Here is a 10641-nt window from a genome sequence, read left to right on the forward strand (position 1 = left end):
ATAAGAAGAGGTGATTAGGACATAGGCACAAGTAGAGGGAGGACCATGCCAAGAAAGAGAAGGTGGCCATCTACAAGCCCAGGGAAGAGGCCTCCAGATGAAAGCTACCCTGTGGACATTTTGATCTCAGACTTCTAGCTTCCAGAGTTGTAAGAAAATGAATTTCTGTTGTCAAGCCACCAGTCTATGGTACTTGGCTATGATATCCCTAGCAAATTAATACAGAATCCGAAACTGTAGGTGTTCAATATGGATAAATCTAAGGCAGTTCAGCTGAAATAAATCTGCAGTACAATCACTTGCTTGCCATGATCGTTTCCACTCACCTCTCAAAGCCACTGAAACAAAGAGCACTGCTGTCCTAGAACTGGGTGAAACCACATCTCCTCCTCTGAGCTCCGCTGATGGACAACATGAAGTTGGGTGGGTGAAGAGTTTAGTGTCTGCTCTGGTCTAACAAACTCCATTGGTCTTAATTAAGTAAAGATTCTTTCTCCCCTGATTAATCCAATAGCCTCCTTAGTGGTTTCCCTCCTCTATTTTCACTTGCTCCAATCCATTCTCAGTAAAATGATCTTCTCAACATTTGGGAATTATCTGGTTTAAAAGCCTCCAGTGCTTTTGCACTGCACTTAGAACAAAGTCCAAATTCCTTAGTGTGACCTAGAGAGCCCTCCAGGATCCAACAACATGCTGTCTCTCCATCCTGAGCTCAAGGCACTTTCTCCCCAAGAACACCTCTCCCAACTTGTTCTGCTCTTGTTCAGTTGCTTAGTCTCTAAGTCTTGTCTGACTCTTTTGTAACCCCATGGACTGTAACCTGCTAGGCTCCTCTGTCCACAGCATTCTCCAGGAAAGAATACTGGAGTGGGGTTGCCATTTCCTTCTCCAGGGGATCTTTCTGACTCAGGGATGGAACCTGGGTCTCCTGTATTGCAGGCAGATTCATTATCAATGTGCTAAACTCTTTCTTGCCCTGGGACCTTAACATACCTTGCCTACAACTGCCTCAGTGAGGCATTCTCCAACCACCCTCCTAAGACAACCACTCTTCTAAGATATATGCTGTGCCCACACCATATCTATCATTCATCCTGTCCTATGCTCAATGCCTCCATGGCAAGTGTTGATATTATAACTTGTGCATATTTCATTCACTCTTCTGTGTATTTGCTTTTTCTCTAACCATGAGGTCAAGGACTCCATCCTCCCATTCCATGACTGAATGAATGGGCGGATAAACAATACAGTGAATGATAGCACATGGCAAACTCTAAGGTAGTATATAAATGTGAAATGTAATTATTAGATTTGAAGGTTGATTAAGCAAAACTCATGTCTTCTTTTCTTCTTATACCCAATTTCCCCAGTAAAAGTTACCTGAATTGATTAATGTCTTCATTATTGAAAAATTATATTAAAATGAATTATCAGATCAAATAACATGATTTATAGCAATGTACGAGTTTCAAAACCATTTTATCCATTTTACCTCATGTTAATCTTCACAATCACCCTGTGTAGGTATTCTTATTCCCATTTTACAGGGGATGGAAACTGAGGTCAAGGAGTTCAGTAAGCTGTTCAAGTGTTTTCAGATGATCATGGTAGAGTGAAGACTTTTCCTATTATCACTGCTGCCACCTCAAACTGCTTAGTAATTATCCCCTCTGGGCCAACAATGACAAAGAACAGACAATGTTGGAAGGACTCATGCCGATGCAAAAGGAGATTGTCCTGTGGTTTTGTTTGGCAGCAGGAAAGATTTTCTTGGAATGGGGCTTTTCTGAGCCACTAAGGGAGGAGTTTCCTTTGTACTCTATTTCCCCCTTACACATCAACCCTAGAAGCTAAGCATATTTTGCTATTACCATCTAAAATGGTTCTGTCTTCATTCTATTTTGAGATATATTTCTCTAAATATCATTTTTATGTTTATAATATACTGCCATACTTGTGGTAGACGAAAAATTAGATTATTATGTCTTCTAGGGTGAGTTCCGGAGAAGGCAATGGCAAGCCACTCCAGTACTCTTGCCTAGAAAATCCCATGGATGGAGGAGCCTGGTAGGCTGCAGTCTGTGGGATCGCTAAGGGTCGGACACGACTGAGCGACTTCACTTTCACTTTTCACTTTCACACATTGGAGAAGGAAATGGCAACCCACTCCAGTGTTCTTGCCTGGAGAATCCCAGGGACGGGGGAGCCTGGTGGGCTTCCGTCTAAGGGGTCACACAGAGTCGAACACGACTGAAGTGACTCAGCAGCAGCAGCAGCAGCAGCAGCAGGGTGAGTTCTCCTATACACTGAATTAGGTATTTAGTCCAGAAGATAATTTAGTTCTGTGACTATTACAGTACACATTAAACATATTTATTTAATACTGTTATTATCCAATGAACATCCATAACAGATTTTATTCTCTCTTGAGGTGACATTTACAAAATAATCTTCCTAGGAAAATGGATTCTGTGGTCAAAGCTGAAAGACAAATAACAGAATATGCAAAAAATATTTGTAACATATAATGATCAGGGTTAATACATCTATACAAAAAGAAATCTCATAAAAATAATTAATTTTAAAAAAATTCAGTGTAAAAAATGGGCAAAAAATTACAAACAAGAATTCACTGGACAAATGAAATTATACAACTAATAAATAAAAATAGGACACAACCTCATTAACAAACTAATGCACATAAAAGCAGTCTTTGCCAAACTACTAACGGAAATATTCAAAGCTGGGGACATCTATATAAGCAAAAACATTTTGAGATGTACATTATTCAAATCATTTTTCAGGGTAATTTTGCAATATCCACTTAATTTTAAAATGTGTACTTGTGACTTCCATTTCTAGGACTTAATCTTCTTGAAATACTAGCAAAATTATATGTTAGCATAAGAGATCATTATTATATTTAATTTTACTGACAACTCCAAAAATAAATGTCATTAGCATCCATGTATTTGATTGCCATTAGGTATCTGGCCGTATCGGATACAAGTTTTCATTTGGAAAATTTACCCAATAAGAATTGAGTAGAGGCTCAGTAATAAACCCTTATAGAATGAGATTGAAAAGATAATTCAACTGACAAAATAATAAGAAAAATAAATAGTTGTTACCATGTTCTTCTTGTTGTCCTCTCCTTTAAGAAACGGTATAACGGGGGGAAAAAATCAGTTTGGAGTCCATTATGTGTAAGTTCTAACTCTTGTTCTGATACTTGCCAGCTATGTGGCTTTAACCTTTCTAAGCCTCAGTTTCCATATTTATAAAATGTGTGTAAAAAACATATCTTCTTCAAAAAACCCTCAGATCTCAGTTGACTGCTGGTTGGAATAAATAACAGTTGTATATCACCAAGCAGAATTCATAGCACATACTACGTGCTCAACAAATATTAGTCCCCGCTGCATTTGTGCTCCTACAACCTGTAGGTCAAGGATCTGTGCAAAGAGTAATGGAAAACTAGGAACAGACAACTATTTGTTGCTCTAGAATTCACTCATTTTTCATTTTATTATATTTCCTTAGCACCTGTTGTGAGAGACACGGAGTTTGGTTCTGTAAGTGCAAATATATGATGCACATACCCTGTCATTCAAACTGGGATGAAAAAATTCCTCATAAACACCCATAAAGAAAACAAATGACTCTCCTTTTAGAAAGGGTAATAACTGAAAATAGCTTCATTAATAAAAATAATACTATTGAGAATTTAATACGTACCAGGCATGATTCTGTTCACCTTATGTGGATTATCCCTTTACTTCTTTCAATCCTGTGATGGAGATTTTATTATTATAGCTCTTATGGTCAATGAGAAAGAAACTTGACATTTCAGGGCACCAAACTGACCCAAAGTTTTAGATATGACTGACATAAATTCCCTTATAATGAAAAGGACCTTTTTGGGGTGTTAGTTCTAAAAGGTCTTCATAGAACCATTCAACTTCAGCTTCTTCAGTATTACTGGTCCGGGCATAGATTTGGATTACCATGATATTGAATGGTTTGCCTTGGAAATGAACAGAGATCATTCTGTCATCTTTGAGATTGTATCCAAGTACTGCATTTCAGACTCTTTTGTTGACCATGATGGCTATTCCGTTTCTTCTAAGGGATTCTTGCCCTCAATAGTAGATACAATGGTCATCTGAGTTAAATTCACCCATTCCAGTCCAGTTCACTGATTCCTAGAATGTTGATGTTCACTCTTGCCATCTCCTATGTGACCACTTCCAGTTTACCTTGATTCATGGACCTAAAATTCCAGGTTCCTATACAATATTGCTCTTTAAGCATCGAACCTTGCTTCTATCACCAGTCCCATCTACAACTGGGTGTTGTGTTTGATTTGGCTCCATCCCTTCATTCTTTCTGGAGTTATTTCTCCACTGATCTCCAGTAGCATATTGGCCACCTACCAACCAAGGGAGTTCATCTTTCAGTGTCTATCTGTTTGCCTTTTCATACTGTTCATGGGGTTCTCAAGGCAAGAATACTGAAGTGGTTTGCCATTCCCTTCTCCACTGGACCACATTCTGTCAAACCTCTCCACCATGACCCACCCATCTTGGGTGGCCACACATGGCATGGCTTAGTTTCATTGAGTTAGACAAGGCTGTGGTCCATGTGATCAGATTGGCTAGTTGTCTGTGATTGTGGTTTCAGTCTGTCTGCCCTCTGATGCCCTTTCTCAGCGCCTACTGTCTTACTTGGGTTTCTCTTACCTTGAACATGGGGTGTCTCTTCACACCTGTTCCAGCAAAGCGCAGCCCCTGATCCTTACCTTGGACGTGGGGTAGCTCCTGTCTGCTGCCGCCCCTGACCTTGGACATGGGGCAGCTCCTCTCTGCCGCTCCTGCATCATCACAGCCCTGGAATAACAGGCAAATTTGTCCTTGGAGTACAGAATGAAGCAGGGCAAAGGCTAATTGAGTTCTGCCAAGAGGATGCACTGGTCATAGCAAGCACCCTCTTCCAACAACACAAGAGAAGACTCTACGCATGGACATCACCAGATGGTAAACACAGAAAACAGATTGATTACATTCTTTGCAGCCAAAGATGGAGAAGCTCTATACAGTCAGCAAGAACAAGACCGGGAGCTGACTGTGGCTCAGATCATGAATTCCTTAGTGACAAATTCAGACTTAAATTGAAGAAAGTGGGGAAAACCAGTAGACTATTCAGGTATGACTTAAATCAAATCCCTTATGACTACACAGTGAAAGCGAAAAATAGATTTAAGGGACTAGGTCTGACAGACAGATTGCCTGATGAACTATGGACAGAAGTTCTTGACATTGTACAGGAGACAGAAATCAAGACCATCCCCAAGAAAAAGAAATGTAAAAAAGCAAATAGCTGTCTGAGGAGGCCTTACAAAGCTGTGAAAAGAAGAGAAGCAAAAAGCAAAGGAGAAAAGGAAAGATACACCCATTTGAATGCAGAGTTCCAAAGAATAGCAAGGAGAGATAAGAAAGCCTTCTTCAGTGATCAGTGCAAAGAAATAGAGGAAAACAATAGAATGGGAAAGACTAGAGATCTTTTCAGGAAAATTAGAGATACCAAGGGAACATTTCATGCAGATATGGGCTCAATAAAGGAAAGAAATGGTATGGACCTAACAGAAGCAGAGGTATTAAGAGGTGGCAAGAATACACAGAAGACCTGTACAAAAAAGGTCTTTTTGACCCAGATAATCACAATGGTGTGATCACTCACCTAGAGCCAGACATCCTGTAATGTGAAGTCAAGTGGGCCTTAGGAAGCATCACTACAAACAAAGCTACTGGAGGTGATGGAATTCCAGTTGAGCTATTTCAAATCCTGAAAGATGATGCTGTGAAAGTGCTGCACTCAATATGTCAGCAAATTTGGAAAATTCAGCAGTGGCCACAGGACTGGAAAAGGTCACTTTTCATTCCAATCCCAAAGAAAGACAATGCCAAAGAATGCTCAAACTACAACACAATTGTACTCATTTCACACACTAGTAAAGTCATGCTCAAAATTCTCCAAGCAAGGCTTCAGCAATACGTGAACTGTGAACTTCCAGATATTCAAGCTGGTTTCAGAAAAGGCAGAGGAAACAGAGATCAAATGGCCAGCATCTGCTTGATCATCAAAAAAGCAAGAGTTTCAGAAAAACAACTATTTCTGCTTTATTTACAATGCCAAAACCTTTGACTGTGTGGATCACAACAAACTCTGGAAAATTCTCAAAGTGATAGGAATACCAGACCACTTAACATGCCCTTTGAGGAACCTGTATGCAGGTCAGAAAGCAACAGTTAGAACTGGACATGGAACAACAGACTGGTTTCAAATAGGAAAAGGAGTACATCAAGGTTGTATCTTGTCACCCTGATCATTTAACTTATATGCAGAGTACATCATGAGGAACGCTGGGCTGGAGGAAGCACAAGCTAGAATCAAGATTGCCGGGAGAAATATCAATAATCTCAGATAAGCAGATGACACCACCCTTATGGCAGAAAGTGAAGAAGAACTAGAGCCTCTTGACGAAAGTGAAAGAGGAGTGTGAAAAAGTTGGCTTGAAGCTCAACATTCAGAAAAGTAAGATCATGGCATCTGGTCGCATCACTTCATGGCAAATAGATGGGGAAACAGTGGAAACAGTGAGAGATTTTATTTTGGGGGCTTCAAAATCACTGCAGGTGGTGATTGCAGCCATGGAATTAAAAGACACTCCTTGGAAGGCAAGTTATGACCAACCTAGACAGCATATTAAAAAGCAGAGATATTACTTTGTCAACAAAGGTCCATCTAGTCAAGGCTATGGTTTTTCCAGTAGTCATGGATGGATGTGAGAGTTGGACTATAAAGAAAGCTGAGCACTGAAGAATTGATGCTTTTGAATTGTGGTGTTGGAGAAGACTCTTGAGAGTCCCTTCGACTGCAAGGAGATTCAACCAGTCCATCCTAAAGGACATCAGTTCTGGGTGTTCATTGGAAGGACTGATGTTGAAGCTGAAACTCTAATACTTTGGCCACCTGATGTGAAGAGCTGACTCATTTGAAAAGACCCTGATGCTGGGTGGGATTGGGTGTAGGACGAGAAGGGGATGACAGAAGATGAGATGGCTGGATGGCATCACCACCTCGATGGACATGAATTTGGGTAAACTCCTAGGGTTGCTGATGGACAGGGAGGGTTGGCATGCTGCGGTTCATGGGGTTGCAAAGAGTCGGACACAACTGAGCAACAGAACTGAACTGACTGACATAAACTAAGTCCCAGTTCAGAGCAAGCAATTCTAGAATGTACTCACCAGATTCCTTAATTATAAAATACAAATTCATGTGAGTCAGGAGAAAGGCTTGATCACAAAGAATAGAAATTATCACCCTAGTCAAAAACCCATAATTGGAACAGTTCACCATAAAAAAGATGGCGCCTAACTTAGATCATAGCCTGCCCAATGGAGTAGCCAATCCAAATCTCTGTGGAAGAGACACTTACATCTCATGAGCTAACTGATATCCTGATCTAGAATCCCCATCATCTGTTCATTTAAGAAATCTTTGTGAGCAACTCCTATATGCCAGGTGCTTTTCTGGACAATGAGATTACAGCAGTGAATGAAACAGGCAAAAACTATCTTCATGAATATAGAGACAAACAAATACCTAAAAATGCATAAACAAATAAGTACAGCAGGCATAAAAGTTGATGAAAAGTACTATGCAAAAAAATTAAGCAAGGGTAGGAAATTAGGAAATCTGATGGAGGGGAGGGAGCAGGGGAGTGAAAAAAGTCAACCTCTATCTACAACCCTCTATCTATGACCTCAGTAGGTCAGGAAAAGCCATTCTGAATCTCCAGGTGAGTAAATTCACCATATCACTCTGTCATGGAAAAAATAAACAGAATAAGACTGAAGATAACAAAGAAACAAATGGTATATTACCATTTTTATACCATGTTTTTGTGTGAGGGTCCTGATAAGTACTGCAGAAATGTTAATATTGTATGAGTGTTGTCTGTCTTCTAAGTGTTTAAAACATTTACAAAAATATGATAAATTAGACTTTTAATTTTAATTAAATACTTAGAAATTTTAGATTTAATCAGTAATCATTGTTTACATGTTTTCAAAAATGTCACTTGTTAAATTCATGAATTTTTTACGTATTCCTTGTACAAATAGTACATAAAAGAGAGACATGTTTAAGCTTTTATATATTTTTAAATACTCATTGATTAATAAATTCATAAGATTAACAAATTGAGCACTAAAAAAAGCGTAACAAGAACTGAGTCGTTCCCTCCAAGAGCAAAAGCCCCTCAAACATATCACACAGGAGAAAACCAAAGCCTATGGAAGTAACTTACCCTCTTCTAAGTTCCATGGCCTGTAAGTGGCAAAGCCACCAAGGATTTGAACATGACCTTTATTACTAACTTCATAACAATGATATTGAATGCTTAAATTGTGTAGAACAGAACTGGCACAGAATGGGCACTTAATATCCCTCTCATCCTGACCCTAGCCTAAATCAAAGTGCAGGGGTAATCAGAGTAATTCGAAATACCACCCAAACACACACAGACACACACACACACAACGTTCAAGCAATGTGACATATTTCTAATATAGAGCTTCCATCTGGTCCCTTCCCTCCCAGCTCTTACCAGCTCACATCCTTGCAGGATACAAACACTCATCAATTTCACCCATTAAAACAGCTGAGCAGGCAACCTCATCAACATCTTGCTGATGGTGGTAGGCAGTCCACTAAGATGACTCCTTATAAACCGCATCTTCTTCTATTCACAACCTTAGGTAATCACCTCCTGTTGAACTTGGCCCTCCTGGGACTCACTCACAATCCACAAAATGAGGCAGATGAGACCCTGAAGGTCTTTGAAAGCCAAATTAGAAACAAGCCCTGCAAACTCTGCTTTGGTCTCTTGGTGCACTCGCTGTGGGGGAAGTAAGCTGCCAAGTACAAAATGGGGCTACCCAGAGACCGTCACACTGTGCGGAAGCAGAGCTGGCCACATGCTGAAGCTGCTGGAGAGAGAGACGTGCAACCAGTCCTCAGGTGTTCCAGCTCAGAGCCAAGCACGTGGGCTGTGAAGCCTCCGGATGCCCCCAGCCTCAGTATCCGTCTGCCTGCAGCCACCTAGAGGACTGCAACAACAACAAAATTACCGGCTGAGCCCATCAACCCCTAGAAAGAGGAGAGACCATGATAAATCACGGTTGTAAACCCCTCAGTTTTGGACTGGTTTTTACACTGCAATGCATAAACAATGATTATGCAAGTACTCCATTTGGCTTTTTCTCAATGTGTTTTTTAGTTAATAAACACTGTGTTTCTCTAGATAGTAGCTATCCATTTCTAAACTGCAGTCAGCTTGCTCTTTTTTTTCCCCTCTATCCATACTGAAAATAGTAATAACATATACTTTATCTAATATTTCAAAATTACCACCTCTCATGATACCCAGACAAAGAATATTTTCTTTCTCCTTTTTCAGGAAATGGTTGAAACGAACTTAATAATGAACATTTTCCAAGCCATGTTCTACTCCAGAACTCAAGGGAGTTATAAAATCACCCCAAAGGAAGAGGGTGAAATGGCTCACCCTTTAGATTCTGTATATCTTGAGGTCTTTGATTTAAATCATTATTTTAAAAAAAATAAAATTACACAGCCCTCTTAATAAAGCATTATTATTTCAGGGAAGAGGATAAAACTTTCCAAATGCAAATGTTCAGCTGGAGTAGAATTTTAAAAGATTCCAAGACATTAGTCAGGAGATGGATTGCTTTCCTATTGCAAGTCTGGGTTACAATATCACTGGAAAAAATTCCCGTCAGATTACTCTTTACTCAAAATGAATGTTTGTAATTACGAAATGAAATAAGTTTTAATTTGAATTGCCTAAAAAGGGGAAACTAAATATTGTGTAATTACAGGAGAAGAAATTTGAGATGGAAAACAAGATAGTGTTATTTACAAGTAAAAAGGCTTTTATGGGATTATGGGGCTTTAATGTGCATATTTGTAGGATTTGGGGTGGCAGAATTTGGAACTAAAATATTTTTCATCAGCGTTTATTTACAGTGTGCATGCAAGAAATGGAATCCCAGACACATCTGATATTGGACTTATTTAAACCTTTTATATCCCTCCTAAATCTGAAAAGACTCAAATGTTAGCCACACATAATGGAAGTAATCGTGGAGTGTGATAAAATAAGTATTTGAAAACCACATGCAACTTTTAGGCTCAAATCCAGACTATAAAATCCACCTAGAGACATAATGAGCCTGACTCGCCTTCTTGGAGGAGGAAAAGCAGTGAGGGGAGAGGTAGGTCCTTATTCTCCCCGTGCAGCTCAGGGCACCTGAGTGGAGCCCCCAGATGGCTTATATAAGTGCTTTACTGCAAAGGCCGCCCGGAAGCACCAAGTTACCTCTCTGCAGGGCAGCAATGTTTTAGCTTCAACAAATCTGTGACTTCATAGCCATTCTGTCTCTGTCTTACACTTCTCCCATCCTCTCCTAAAGCCCCACTTCTCACACCCAGAGTCTAGGACTCTAGGACCAGTATCTTTCCCACAGTCTGCACCACTCAGCTTTATAACTC

Source organism: Moschus berezovskii, chromosome 2 (genome assembly GCF_049115385.1).
Source record: "Moschus berezovskii isolate FMDL1 chromosome 2, NW_MosBer_1.0, whole genome shotgun sequence".
In the NCBI taxonomy this organism is placed as follows: Eukaryota; Metazoa; Chordata; class Mammalia; order Artiodactyla; family Moschidae; genus Moschus; species Moschus berezovskii.